We start from the raw sequence: 15540 nt of genomic DNA on the forward strand, positions 1-15540 counted from the left end.
CATGCCTGATGCCTCGAAGGTCTTCACTCAGACCTTCACCGATTCGAAGATTCCGGCCATCTCCGACCTTGCTCCGGTGGCTCTTGTTCTTCTGAGCCTATTTCTGACCTCATCCGACTTAGATCGGACTTTCTTTCAAGCCTTTCTCATTTCTAGGGTTTGTCCGAAACCCTAAGCTAGTCGAGGTTTTTTCCCTGTTTGTTTTCTTATATCTATGCTACATCTATGTTCTACTGGAGTTTTGAAACGTTTTCCCCAATCTTTTCTTTCAAAATTTGTTTCTCTTCAATTTAGGGTTTCTGAAAAAATCTTAAAATGTTTTCTGACTCTTCTTCTTCTTTTTTTTGGTGTGATTCTATCTATGTTATGTTTGTATGTTCTCTTTTCTACCTAGTATGTTCTTCTCCCGTATCTTTATGTTTGCCTTATTTTGCATGTTCTTCTATTGTGCTCCGTTTTTTCTTCTACTGGTTTCTATATCATGCTTTCACACGTTTATCTTATGTGTTCATTTACCCCTGTGTTCCTTTACTGTATTTTCTACTAAGCTCTTAGTTATTATTTGCCTTCTTCTGGACTTTGTTCTTTCTAAACATGTTTCATCTACTATTTCCTTAAGTTTACACTACCTCTTTGTCTTCTGAACTTGTTTAAGTTCCAAGCTTTTCTTAAAACATGTTCTTTATGCTTCAAATAAGCTTTTTCACTATGTTTGTTTCAAACCTGCTATTTTACCTGTTTGTTTTCTCATGAGTCTCTAAAAAAGACCTCTGAGCCTGTTTCAGTTATTTGTCTTCTCGTCTCTACGTATGATTCGAGTCGAAAACCCTAGGATTTAGGGTTTTTGGCGAATTTAATCTCGTGCTCGGACTAGGGTTCTATTATGGAACCCTGGATTCTCTCAAACTAAGTTTGAGTCTATATACTGAATTTGAGCCTCTTTGTTTATAACTCTGAACTTTTCTGTACTAGATTCTTTCTAATTAGCATGACAGTTCTTTCTTGTTTGACATGTTTGTGTGCTTTATATATGAGGAATTCTTTCTTCAAAAGGGGTTTTGTCAACTACTAATTGATTGATTCTGAAATCCTCTAATGGGGTTTGATTGATTGTTACTGATTTTCTTTGATTAAACCTTTCTTTACCTTTTCTGGCTGGGTTCATTCATACCAAAACTCAAATTATAATTCTACTGACTGTTGATTGGTTGCCTTTCTTTATTTGCACAAATCGCGTCGCTATCAAACTTTTTCCTTAAATAGTTCCTATGTATTTTCCCTTCTTGTACTACTTTGGATAAGATTCTGATCAAATTCTTTCCTTAATTACCTTCTACCCTTTAAAATCAAATCCCTTAGCTGAAGGGAAACTCTATGTGATTGATTGTAAACTATTTTCTTACCTTTCTTACTTGCTTCTCTGCACTATAAAAGGGACAATTCAATACTTTTTACGAGACACTTCGAATTGCATACTCTTACACACTACTACTACTTTCAAAACCTGCATTCCCTCTTGCTCTCTTCTCTACTACTGTTCTCTGCTCCTGCTTATTATTAGCTGGGTGAAAGTCAAGGCTAATATACTACTACTACTTTGTCTTTGAATCCCACTCTTGCTCTTTTACTGGTATGTCTTAATTCAGTTCCTAGCAATCATCCTAATGTGTTTACTTAGAACCTTTACATCTATGTCTATTACTAGCAAAGTTTGACATGTTCATATGCTGCTGTTTGCTTTACAGCGAATGTTTGATCCCTATACCTTTACCCTCTATGTGTTTGTAAATGGGGGTTCAAGGCATGTCAACATGAGTTGTTGTCCATGAACGGAATTTTAACCCCAAGTAAAGGGTGTCAGTATGTTTTATTGTTGATCATGTCCTTTGCCCACTTTTCCTTTATTTACTGTTTCTGTCATGAATCCCCTATGTATGCTGAGTTAAGGCTCATGATCTAGTAGCCTCTTAAATGGCTGCCCATGCCTGAGCCTGGCTTTCAATAAGCCCTAACTCCTCAACTTGAAATGACAAGTTGGTCAGGGGTGTGCCAGTACTTCAAGTTGCTTGGCATGACCACCAGCTTATCACTCCCTCTCCCCTGCACTTGCACCTACTCTTAGATTTTAAGTTCTGCCCCCCTCTTATGAGCCTTGCTTTGGGACCTTGAGTTCCTTCTGAACTTGGACATTTGAGGGCTGGCCCTTCCACACTGCACTATGTCCTTGATTCTAAAATATATTTGGGGTGTAAGCATTGCCCGGAGCCCCTTTGAGACTCTTGGGAACTTTGACACATCCCAAATAAGAGAAAAGCTTTGGAACTTGATCTTTGGAGTTGGTTTACTTCATACTTCAGACAGAAGTACGAATCAGGCTCACCTTGGTTGGGACTTTTAGTTTTCTGATGTAATTTTTATTTTATTTTTCTTTTATCAATTCTGGTTTGTAATAATCTTGTAATAAACATTTGGGGTCGGCTAGTGGAAAAGGGTGGGGAACTATGCATGCAAAGGGTAGATATCATGCCTACAAGGGCTATCATTTATAAAATTCTGCATCTTATCTAGAGATCATGCCTATAGGAATTACTATGTTTTAAAGTTCTGCATTTTATATATCATTGAAACTCTGCATTCTCACATAGATACCATGTCCATAAGATTTTCTGCATTCTCATATAGACACCATGCCTATAGGGCTTTCTGTACTCTGTATATGCATCTATCATTAGGCAAACGTATATATAGGTTTAAATAACAATCAGTATTTTAGACACCAGGCCTATACGACATCTGCACTTCTATAAATGTTTAAAATTAGTAACGCCTAGATATCATGCCTATAGGATTCTTGCACCTGTTTAAGATCAATGACACTTAGAAACCATGCCTTTAGGATCAGTTAATTGAATCAGCCTCGTTTTGAATCTAAAACCCATCTTAAAATCTGCAGATCCCCTTTTCTAAAATCAGTAAAGCTTTTCCTTAAAATCAGTATACTTTGCATTATTAGATATCATGCCTATAGGTTTCACCTAGGCAAGCTTTAGGGTAAAAGCCATAGTGCATCAGCCTTTGACAATTTCAACCAGCAGGCAGGTCTGATTCGGATTTCTTATCTAAAGTATGTAATAAATCAGTCTGCCTCACACATTTTTTTAAGTTTAATTCAGACCTAATCAGTACATGTAAGACATGCTAAACTCTATGCTTTTCTGACTTGAGGCGGTTTATTTGAGCCTTTTAACTGTTATGTGTTTTCCCATATCTGCTTTATGTGTTTTGTTTGTCGCCCTAGAGTTTTATCCTTTTAAAACCATAAAATTCTCAACTCCCTCCCCTTCAGCATTAGTAGTCTCAATGCCTTCGAGATTGATAGGATTGGGACGTGTAATAGCATGCAATAAGTAACGATACCATTCCGCGCTTTAATACCTTAACGGGGTGGGAATGGTAGAATATGGATATGATGACTGGTGCGCTAATATCACGTGCGACCCCTCTTCTGAGAAGTGATTGCTGGATATTGCATTGAAGTGATCCATATTAATCACAAACCTATGATCCCCTTTTCTTTATTCGCTTCCTTTAGAGCTGTTTAAACTTTTCAAATCCTTGCTCTCTTTCTACTTACTTTCATAAGTTTCAACCTAATTGCAATGTCGTATGCAAGTCCTTATTTGAGCCTTGATTGTTTACTTGTAAAGTCACAATTGTAGCATGTCCGGGAACCACACTTGTGGATCCTGAGGGGTTCCTAACACCTTCCCCTCAGGATAATTTCTAGCCCTTACCCCTAATCTCTGGTCTCTTCATCTCAAACTCTTTTAAAAAGTGTCCTAATGCACTATAATCATTAGGTGGTGACTCTTTAACTTCTAAACCCAATTCTCGAAAGGGAATAGAGTTTTCCTCCCAATGTCATATACCTGATTTCTGACCCCACAGTTAGAGAAAAGGGGGCGTCGACAGCATGACGACTCTGCTGGGGATTTTATTTAGGCTTTTACCATTGCACGTTTCTTGTGACTTTATTGTCTCATTAATTGCTTTACTTACTGTCTTTTATTCTTTAACTACGAAACTGACTTGGCTCTTCATGTCTTTTCTTTCCTTTAGCTGCTTTCCTTTACTAGTTTATTTCAATGCTATTGTAATTACTGCAATTATTGTAATCATTTATCTTATGAATGTGAAGATACATGTCAATTTATTTCATTCTTGTAAACTGCATCTTCAACATCATATTCCACTCGTACCAAACAAACACCATAGCACGCTTATAATGAGTGGTTGCACTCTTCCAATATTATCACCATTTAAATTCGGCAAAGGCGTATTTGCGGTAAAACCAGTCGATTAGCGGTGCAGTCGACGGTTCCGTGCCTTTCCCTCTTGAGTTGTCCGCTCAAGGGTACCTGTCTAATACCCCAATAGAAACCTTACTCTGTCTAACTGTGCATGCATCATGGTCAAACCTAGCCGAGTCAGTTGTGTTGTCCACATAATGACTCATTAAGATAGCCTTTTCCAAAGTCCACCGGGTTTCCCTGAAACCCAAATGGACACCTACATGTTCTGTGCATTTATTTGGAGAACTAAATGCTTTTTATGCTAATTATTGGTTTAAATAGTCGAGTCTGGCGGGTAAGGGTTTAACACTCTGTTTTGCAGAAAATGAGACACGAAGTCCCCAGATTTGGCATGGTAAACAACATTCATCCAAGGCTACTGAATTGGTGTAAAGATCTCCACTCCAGTGATCAGACACTCATCCGCAAATACTTAGGGAATCTGCCTTCTCTTCTAGAAATCCATTCTGACAACAAAATCATAGAGGCTGCAACTCTATTCTGGGATAGTGACGGGTCCGTATTTCGCTTCGCGAACCTTGAAATGACTCCTTTGCTCGAAGAAATAGGAGGCCTAGCTAGTATTCCTTGGGAGACTCCGGGTTTGCTTATGCCAGAGAATTGCAAGGGTAGGGGTTTCCTTAAGATGATGGGACTGAAGAAGAACCCAGACTTGACCTGTTTGAAAGACTCCTACATCCCATTCGACTATCAGTATGAGAGGTACGACCATTGCAAGTCATACCACACCTACTCAAATGAATTTGCCCTCACCTCACTGGGGCATATTCACAGAAGGGTCTTCGTATTCATGTTCTATTCCCTGGGGATGATAGTGTTCCCTATGAAGAAGGTTAGGATCCACACTAGACTGGCTATGGTAACAAAGACTCTGATGGAAGGAATTGGCGGAAAACCTTTCAGTATAGTGCCCATGATTGTTGTTGAGATATACCGGGCTCTGGACAACTGTCAGTGAAAAGCCAATCATTTTGAGGGATACAATTTATTACTTCAACTCTGGCTCATGGAGCACCTCCAGAAAGGAGAATACCGATAAGAGATCTTACGCAGATACTGGGATGATCACATTGCCTTCCACCAACCAAGGCATATGAATTATATGCCTAACATGTTCGCTCAGCCAGAGGACGCTGGAAGATGGGTGGAGCTATTTGAGAATCTAAAAGAAGACCAGGTACAATGGATGGTCGAATGGTTCCCTACGGAAGAATTCATTGTTCGATCCCGAGATGCACCATTTCTCATACTCATTGGTCTAAGAGGAACGTATCCTTACGTTCCCCTCCGAGCCATGAGGCAGGCTGGAAGAAAGCAAATCATACCAAGGGTCGACAAAATGAGTCACTTTAGGGCCGATTTCCAGGACGATGATAGCCCTCACAAATGCCAAGCTCAACACATGTGGCATTGCAAGCTCGTTTTGGGGAAAGAATCTATTGAGCCAGACAGGTATCACGATGGTTGTGTGCCGCACTATTAGGGTTGGTTGGAAGATAATCACAATCGTATGGGTCAGCCCAGGTTCATTCACAGACACAGAATCATCGACGAGAAAGTTGAAGCATGGGTTAAGTACAATCAACCGCGCAAGAGGATTCGAGAGTGTGAAAGTGAGCATCGGGAAATACAAGAAGCCCATCAGAAGTTGATTGAGGAATGGAAGGATATGGCTGTCAGCACCAACAAATGACTAGGGTATTTGGAGCAGGGTCTAGTGGAGCTAGAAGGAAAGTTCCTCAAGAGGGTTGAAGATTGTCGGAACGCTGAAGGGAATGCAGGCGGACATTTGGCCCAAGCTTATCTGCTGCTAGGACTGCGCGAGCTGGTGAAGCTGTTCGAGGGCGATAAAGATGCCAAATCTGGGGAAGGTCCTTCTGGGACCAAGTAGTTAGGAGTTTTTTATTTTGCTTTTAATGATGTAATAAGGCCAATGGCCACTAGTGACATATTATTTTCTTAGCATCGTTGTGAATTCGTCTTATTTTTATCAATAAAATGAGGCATTTAGAATTATAAGTTTTCCAAATTAATTTGTCGCTAGGCCTACCTCGAGCACAACGAGGCACCCAAATTAGGACATGATTTATATTCTTGCACAATGTGTTTAAATATTGCAACATTTTCTTCTCATAACCCTCACTAACTTGTTACCTTTTTTGTTTTTCTTTATTTTTATTCCCCTCCCCAAAGGTTAGTTCGTGCATTCTGGCACCATCATCATACAACACGAGATCCAAGGGCCCTCCACCTCCTCCTCCTCCGAGTCCTATCCGGAACAAGAACAAAGGTAGAATGGGAGATTCAAGCGCCAGAAAGGAAATTGAAAGAATTGAGATTCCTCAGGGTACCCCGGTTGCTAAGGAAACTGCTGCCCAACTTGAGCAGAAACTGTTGAAGTTCCAAGAAGAACTGGATCAAGTTCGGAACTTGGCAAATTTATCATTCACTCTCACCGCTCCTGATGTCAACTTTTCAAATGCTCAAAATCCCGCACCTCCACAGAACACCCCACAACCATAGATGCCACCCACTCATACTCAACATTGCAACACATGCCACACTCCACTACTCATTCCTGAACCACTGAACACCCTTAATGACCACCCCCACAACACTCCCATCTATGTAGATACTATACCCCACTACACTCAACCAATCTCAAGTGCACCTGAGTCTGATGACAAGGACTCTCTTATTAGAAACTTGGTAGAAGAACTCAAGAAATTGACCAGCCGAGTCCAGGGCATGGAAGGAAACAAAAGCATAGAGGGGCTGAATTATGAGGACCTCTACATTCAGCTAGATGTTGAACTTCCGGAGGGATACAAACCTCCTAAGATCGAAATGTTCGATGGCACGGGAGATCCCAGAGTCCATTTGAGGACATATTGTGATAAGCTGGTTGGAGTCGGAAGGAATGAGAAAATCCGTATGAAACTCTTCATGAGAAGCCTGAAGGGGGATGCTTTATCCTGGTACATCAGTCAAGACCCCAATAAATGGGTATGCTGGGTAGGTATGGCATAGGATTTCATGGATAGGTTCCCATTCAATATAAAGAATGCACCGGATGTATTCTACATCCAGAATCTGAAGAAGAAGCCTACCGAGACATTCCGCGAGTATGTTACTCGTTGGAGATTAGGAGCTGCTAAGGTCAGGGTAGCCTTAGAAGAGGAACAAATGAACATATTCTTCGTTCGGGCTCAGGACCCACAATATTACGAGAGGTTGATGCTTATCGAGGGCCAGAAATTCTCCGATATCATCAAGCTGGGAGAAAGAATTGAGGAAGGCATTAAGAATGGTATGGTTACTAATCTTGAAGCATTGCAGGCCACTAACAAGGCTTTACAGTCTGGTGGCACGTCCAAGAAGAAGGACGTCAATGCCGTGATGGTCGCACAGGGAGCCAAATCGCCACTAAAATACCACACTTACCCGTCACCTCCACTTACATATCAGCCTGTCCCAAATTACCAAGCACCCGCACCCTCTTACCAAAATCCATCACCCGTTTACCAATCATCTCCACCTCCCGCATATAAACCCACTTCACCCAGATGCTCTTAACTTGCACCTGTTTACCAAGCCTATAATGCCCAACCCTCTCACTACCAAGCACCTCCCACTCGCCAAAGCCTCCCCAGACCCAAACCAAATTTTGACCGCAGACCTCCCAGACAATATACAGCCATCGCTGAGCCAATTGACCAACTGTATGAGAAACTTAAAGCTGCTGGTTACGTCTCCCCTATCCCTGCCATAACTCCAAAAAACCCTTACCAGTGGGTCAACCCTAATAAGACCTGTGCATACCACTCCGACATGAAGGGACATACCATTAATGAGTGCCACTTATTAAAGGACAAGATTCAAACTCTGATCAACAATAAGGCTATCATAGCAAAGGAGCCTACTCCTAATGTCCGCAACAACCCTCTGCCTGATCACAGAGGTGGGGACATTCACATGATCGAGATCGAAGATGACTGAGACTCCACGGGATCGATATGATTGATTGCTGAGGATGATGAGCCAAAGAAACCGACATTCACACTTAACCTGATTGTTGTACAGAACTAGCCCTCCAGGGGCAATGAAGTAAACATGTCTATACCCCTCGAATTTGAAGCACCTTCTTCTACGAAGGTGGCCGGGCCAATTGAGGTTGAGTTTGGGGTTCCAAAGGCACCTGTACCCTTTGAAGTTACTGTGTTACCACCGAGGGTACCCATTCCTATAGCAATGTCAAACATAACACCGTTCTACTCAAATGTCATACCATGGGATTATACAGTTGAAGTAAGGATGAAAGGGAAGATCAAGACGGGAGAAGCAATCGCTGCACAAGATATGACCAGAACAGGTATGGTTTACACTCCAGAGCACCTAGCTGAGTCCAGTAAGCAAGCCTCAGGACGGACTACTGAAACTGGTCCCGATGATCTTTGGAGGAAAATACAAGCTCAGGAGTATTCGGTCGTTGAGCAGTTGAACAAAACACCAGCACAGATCTCCATCTTAGCTCTTTTACAAAGCTCTGATGCACACAAAAATGCCTTGATGAAAATATTGAGAGAAGCTTATGTGCCTAGCAACATAACTGGGGGCGAAATGACAAATATGGTAGGACAAATATTGGAAAGCCACAAAATCACCTTTCACGAAGATGAACTGCCGCCGGAAGGATTGAGTCACAACATGACCCTACATATCACCGTGCAATATGAGGATTACTTCATCACTAGAGTCATGATCGATGGAGGCTCCAGCCTCAACATTTGTCCATTGATAACTCTCAGAACATTGAGAAAGAGCCTGCATGAGATCAAAGATGGGGCCATCAATATCAAAGCCTTCGATGGGTCCCAAAGGTCTACTATCGAAGAGATCAGCCTATGCTTGCAAATGAGGCCAACCTGGTTAGACGTTGACTTTCAAGTGATAGATGTCCCGGAATCCTACAATTTGTTGTTGGGACGACCATGGATTTATGCCGCTGGAGCTGTAGCATCGACCCTGCATAAGGCAGTGAAGTTCGAATGGAATCACCAAGAGGTGATCATTCATGGCGATGGTAGCAACCCCATATATAGTCGCCAGACCATCTCGATGATTGGAGGCAGAAGGAGAATAGGCAGAGAAACATACCACCACATTGAAAGAGTCAACGCTGTAGATAAAGATAAATGGTGGAATAACAAGATTGAAAGTATCCTTAATTGGTATGGATACGAACCTGGAAAGGGACTCGTCAAAAACCTCCAGGGAATCGCCAAACCCATCAAGCTGAAGAAACATGGCACTACATTTGGTTTGGGGTATGAGTACACTTGGGAGGAGTTCAATCACTGGTCGCCACCATGGTGCGGTCCCTACTACCCATTGGAGCACCCGATACCTCACCTGGAGCAAGACTTTCAAGCCGGCAGATACTATATATGGGTCGGAGGAAGATGAAGCATTGGCAGTCGTGAAGAATATGTTCTTGGAGGATGATGATATGGATTGCAGTGTTATTTTCGAGGAGGAAGGGAAGGAAGGCTCTTCTATACAAGTTGTGAACCGAGGAGAGCACCTCAACAATTGGTCAATCAGAACCACCAAGGCCTAGAAGCCTAGGGGTAGCAAGGCTAAACAAAAGCACCATGCATCACATTTTACTTTTTACCTGTTGATTTTATTTCTGCATTGTCTTTAATTCTGAAAAGAGCTCTGATATTCAAAACAATTACTAATTTAATCGAAGCATTTCAGTTTATTATATATCTCGCTCTTATTATTTTTCTATCATTCACTTTATTTTTACACAACATTACTATTACTTGCCTTGACGATGAACCAACGATTGTGACTTGCAACGAGACGACGCAACAAACGGATACGGACTTAGAAGAGGATGATATACTAGAAGAGTTCTTTAGAGGAGTTGAGAATTTTGAAAATAGGCCTAAGTCTAATTTGGAAGAAACTGAGGTCGTTAATCTGGGAGATACAGGGAATGTCAAAGAAACACGTATCAGTGTTCACCTATCACCATCAGAAAAGAAAGAGTACACGGAGTTCCTGAAGGAATATGAAGACATATTCGCCTGGTCATATGATGATATGACTGGTCTCAGCACCTCCATTGTAGCTCACAAACTGCCAACAGATCCAACATGCTTGCCGGTAAAGTAGAAGCTCAGGAAATTCAAACCCGACATGAGTTTGAAATTCAAAGAAGAGGTTACCAAGCAAGTCAACGCCAAGGTTCTTAGGGTAGTAGAGTATCCGACATGGTTAGCCAACATCATTCCAGTGCCAAAAAAGGATGGGAAAGTTAGAGTTTGTGTGTGACTACCGGGATCTCAATCGGGCCAGTCTCAAAGACGACTTCCCATTGCCTAACATGCACATTCTTATCGACAACTGCGCCAAGCACAAGTTGCAGTCTTTTGTTGATTGTTTTGTTGGGTATCATCAGATATGGATGGATGAGGAAGATGCAGAGAAAACGGCTTTCATCACGCCATGGGGAATGTACTGTTACAAAATGATGTCATTCAGTTTGAAGAACGCTGGTGCCACCTACATGAGAGCCATGACTACCATCTTTCATGACATGATACACAAGGAGATCGAGGTATATGTGGATGACATCATCATCAAATCCAAGAAAGCCAAGGATCACATGGCAGATCTAAGAAATTTATTCAACAGACTGAGAAGGTACAATCTGAAACTGAATCCCGCCAAGTGGGCATTCGGGGTTCCTGCTGGAAAATTATTGGGTTTCATTGTGAGTCGTCGAAGAATAGAATTGGATCCATCAAAGGTCAAAGCTATCCAAGAATTGTCACCGCCGAAGAATAATAAGGACGTGATGAGTTTCATGGGAAGACTCAACTATATCAGCCGGTTCATAGCTCAATCCACGGTCATTTGTGAACCTATCTTCAAAATGTTGATGAAGCTGCTACCAAATGGACTAATGATTGTCAGAAAGCTTTTGACAGAATTAAGGAATACCTGTCAACGTCGCCGGTCTTGGTTCCGCCTAAGCCAGGAAGACCCCTATTGCTTTACCTTGCGGTATCGGATAGAGCATTCAGTTTTGTTCTAGGACAACATGATGAAACAGGGAGAAAGGAGCAAGCCGTCTACTATCTCAGTAAGAAGTTCATACCGTACGAGGCCCGGTATTCTCTTTTAGAACGCACTTGTTGTGCTCTGACTTGGGTTGCGCAGAAGTTAAGGCATTACTTCTGTGCTTACACTACTTATCTCATATCCAGAATGGACCCTGTAAAGTATATCTTCTAGAAGCCCATGCCAACTGGCAAGCTGGCCAAATGGCAGATCCTGCTAAGTGAATTTGACATTGTTTACATGACCCAAAAAGCAATCAAAGGGCAAGCTTTGGCGGACCATCTCGCCGAGAATCCCGTGGATGGAGAATACGAGCCCCTAAAAACATATTTTCCCGATGAAGAGGTATCTTTCATAGGAGAAGATATTGCAGAATCTTATGATGGTTGGAGGTTATTTTTCGACGGAGCTGCAAATTTCAAAGGAGTTGGCATAGGAGCATTCCTAGTAACAGAAACCGGCCAGCACTACCCGGTATCCGCCAAGCTCAGGTTCCCTTACACCAATAATATGGCCAAATATGAAGCCTGTATCGTGGGGCTCAAAATGGCCATTGACATGAACGTTCAGGAGTTGCTAGTGATCGGGGATTCAGACTTGCTCAAACATCAGGTTCGAGGAGAGTGGGAAACCAAAAACTCTAAGATACTTCCCTACTTGCATCATATATAGGAGTTGAGGAAAAGGTTCACAAAGACAGAATTTCAGCACGTCCCCAGAGTCCAGAATGAGTTTGTGGATGCATTAGATACTTTATCGTCCATGATCCAGCATCTAGATACAAATTTCATTGATCCCATCCCAGTAAAGATTCATGATCAGCCAGCTTATTGTGCCCACGTTGAGGAGGAAGCAGATGGAAAACTATGGTTCCATGACATCAAGGAGTACTTGATAACAGAGGCATATCCAGGACTTGCCAACTCTCCTCAAAAGCGTACACTTCGTAGGCTATCCAGCAACTTTTTTCACAGTGGAGGAATCCTATACAGGAGGACTCCCTATTTGGGTTTACTAAGGTGTGTCGAAGCAAAAGAAGCGTCCAGGCTATTGGACGAAGTGCATGCAGGGACCTGCGGGCCGCACATGAATGGTTTTGTCTTAGCAAAGAAGATACTCCGAGTGGGGTATTTTTGGATGACTATGGAAACAGACTGTATCCAGTATGTTCGCAAATTCCATCGCTGTCAGATACATGCAGACATGATAAAGGCGCCTCCAAACGAGCTTACTGCGACAAGCTCACCATGGACATTCGCCACTTAGGGAATGGATATTATCGGACCTATCGAGCCTACCGCATCAAATGGGCACAGGTTCATCCTAGTGGCAATCGATTATTTTACCAAATGGGTCGAAGCAGCATTATACAAGGCGGTCACTAAGAAGGTTGTGGCGAGTTACATCCGCGACCGCATTGTTTGTCGGTTCGGGGTTCCGGAATCAATCATCACCGATAATGGTTCCAATCTCAACAGTGACTTGATGAAAGCAATGTGTGAAACTTTCAAGATCAAACACAAGAACTCTACAACCTACAGGCCTCAGATGAATGGAGTTGTGGAAGCAGCCAACAAGAATATCAAGAAGATACTAAGGAAAATGGTCGAAAGGCACAAACAATGGCATGAGAAGTTATCATTCTCCTTATTGGGATACCGCACTACAGTCCTCACATCGACCGGAGCAACTCCCTACATGCTGGTTTATGGTACATAGGCGGTCATCCCCACCGAGGTAGAAATCCCCTCCTTAAGGATCATACAAGAAGTAGAATTGGATGATGCAGAATGGGTAAAAGGTCGCTACGAGCAGTTAGCCCTTATCGATGGAAAAAGGATGAATGCGGTTTGCCACGGTCATTTGTATCAAAACAGAATGCCCAGAGCCTTCAACAAAAGGGTTAAGCCAAGGAAGTTTACACCGGGGCAGCTGGTGTTGAAGAAAATATTCTCACATCAAGATGAAGCCAAGGGGAAGTTCTCTCCCAATTGGCAGGGTCCGTACATGGTCCACCGGGTTCTAACTGGAGGAGCCCTTATTCTTGCAGAAATGGATGGGAAAGTCTGGCCGAAGCCAATCAATTCAGATGCAGTGAAACGATATTATGTGTAACCACTTATGATTCCCTTAATGATGTAATTTGAACTACGCCTGACCTGATTCCCGTTTAAGAGTGGATATGTAGGCAGCCCTATGGGTTTGGTCATAATTTAATAAAATTCCATTTTCCCTCGCTATTAGAATCGGGGCAGAATTTTGAGAAGGCCTCATAAAATTCCGAAGTTAATTTTAGTTCATGTATCGCCAGAAGCGCCGGCCCAGCAAACTGGGGTAGAATTTTGAGGAGGACCCTCAAAATTCCAAAGATATTTTTTATTCATTTAGCACACCCGTCAGAAATGTCCGCTCAGCAAACTAGGGCATAATTTTGAGGAGGACCCTCAAAATTTCGGAGAAAAGAGATTGCAATATCCTGAACCACGTCGCAGTCGTTGGATCATCTAAAGAAAACTATTTTTGATTATATACTTACGTTATATTTAATAAATTACGCATAACTATTATCCGGGTTGCTGTTGTTTAGTGACGCTACCCCAATGACACACAACATCAGAGCCTGGGGAAGACGAACTAACCTTTCCCCTCGCAGAACTCACGATTTTCTTTGGATGCAGGCACTCGACTCGCAATATCGTCAGGTATATTTATGTACGCATACTTTCCCAAGAATACAACTTCTCAGAATCATCACTTGCCCACAATTGCTATCCATACACAATCTCCCCAGCAGTCATGTTGTCGTAATCGGCTATCAGCTAAGAGATCTTACTACTGATCATCCTTTTACATTCCTGCACTGCATAAGGCTACCTTTCTGCCTTCCGAGTTTAAGCTCTACCTCCATCTACATTTTGCATAAGGCTACCTTTCTGCCTTCCGAGGTTAAGCTCCACCTCCCTCTACATTTTGCATAAGGCTACTTTTCTGCCTTCTGAGGTTAAGCTCTACCTCCATCTGCATTTCTCTGCATTGCATAAGGCTACCTTTCTGCCTTCCGAGGTTAAGCTCTACCTCTATCTATATTTTTTGCATAAGGCTACCGTTCTGCATTCCGAGGTTAAGCTCTACCTCCATCTACATTTTGCATAACGCTACCTTTATGCCTTTCGAGGTTAAGCTCTACCTCCATCTACATTTTGCATAAGGCTACCTTTCTTCCTTCCGAGGTTAAGCTCTACATCCATCTGCTTTTTTTGCATAAGGCTACATTTCTGTATTCCGAGGTTAAGCTCTACCTCCATCTACATTTTGCATAAGGCTACCTTTCTGCCTTCCGAGGTTAAGCGCAACCTCCATCTACATTTTGCATAAGGCTACCTTTATGCCTTCCGAGATTAAGCTCTATCTCCATTTGCATTTTTTGCATAAGTCTACCTTTCTGCCTTCCGAGGTTAAGCTCTACCTCCATCTACATTTTGCATAAGGCTACTTTTCTGCCTTCCGAGGTTCAGCTCTACCTCCATCATCATCTGCATAAGGCTACCTTTCTACCTTCCGAGGTTAAGCTCTACCTCTATTTGGATTTCTCTGCATTGCATAAGGCTACCTTTCTGCCTTCCGAGGTTAAGCTTTACCTCCATCTACATTTTTTGCGTATGGATACCTTTCTGCATTCCGAGGTTAAGCTCTACCTCCATCTACATTTTGCATAAGGCTACCTTTATGCCTTTCGAGGTTAAGCTCTACCTCCATCTACATTTTTCATAAGGCTACCTTTCTGCCTTTCAAGGTTAAGCTCTACCTCCATCTGCATTTTTTGCATAACACTACATTTCTGCCTTCCGAGGTTAAGCTTTACCTTCATCTACATTTTGCATAAGGCTACCTTTCTGCCTTCCGAGGTTAAGCTCAACCTCCATCTACATTTTGCATAAGGCTACCTTTCTACCTTCTGAGGTAAGCTCTATCTCCATTTGCATTTTTTACATAAGGCTACCTTTCTGCCTTCCGAGGTTAAGCTCTACCT

This window comes from Nicotiana tabacum, chromosome 3, assembly GCF_000715075.1.
Source record: "Nicotiana tabacum cultivar K326 chromosome 3, ASM71507v2, whole genome shotgun sequence".
Classification (NCBI taxonomy): Eukaryota; Viridiplantae; Streptophyta; class Magnoliopsida; order Solanales; family Solanaceae; genus Nicotiana; species Nicotiana tabacum.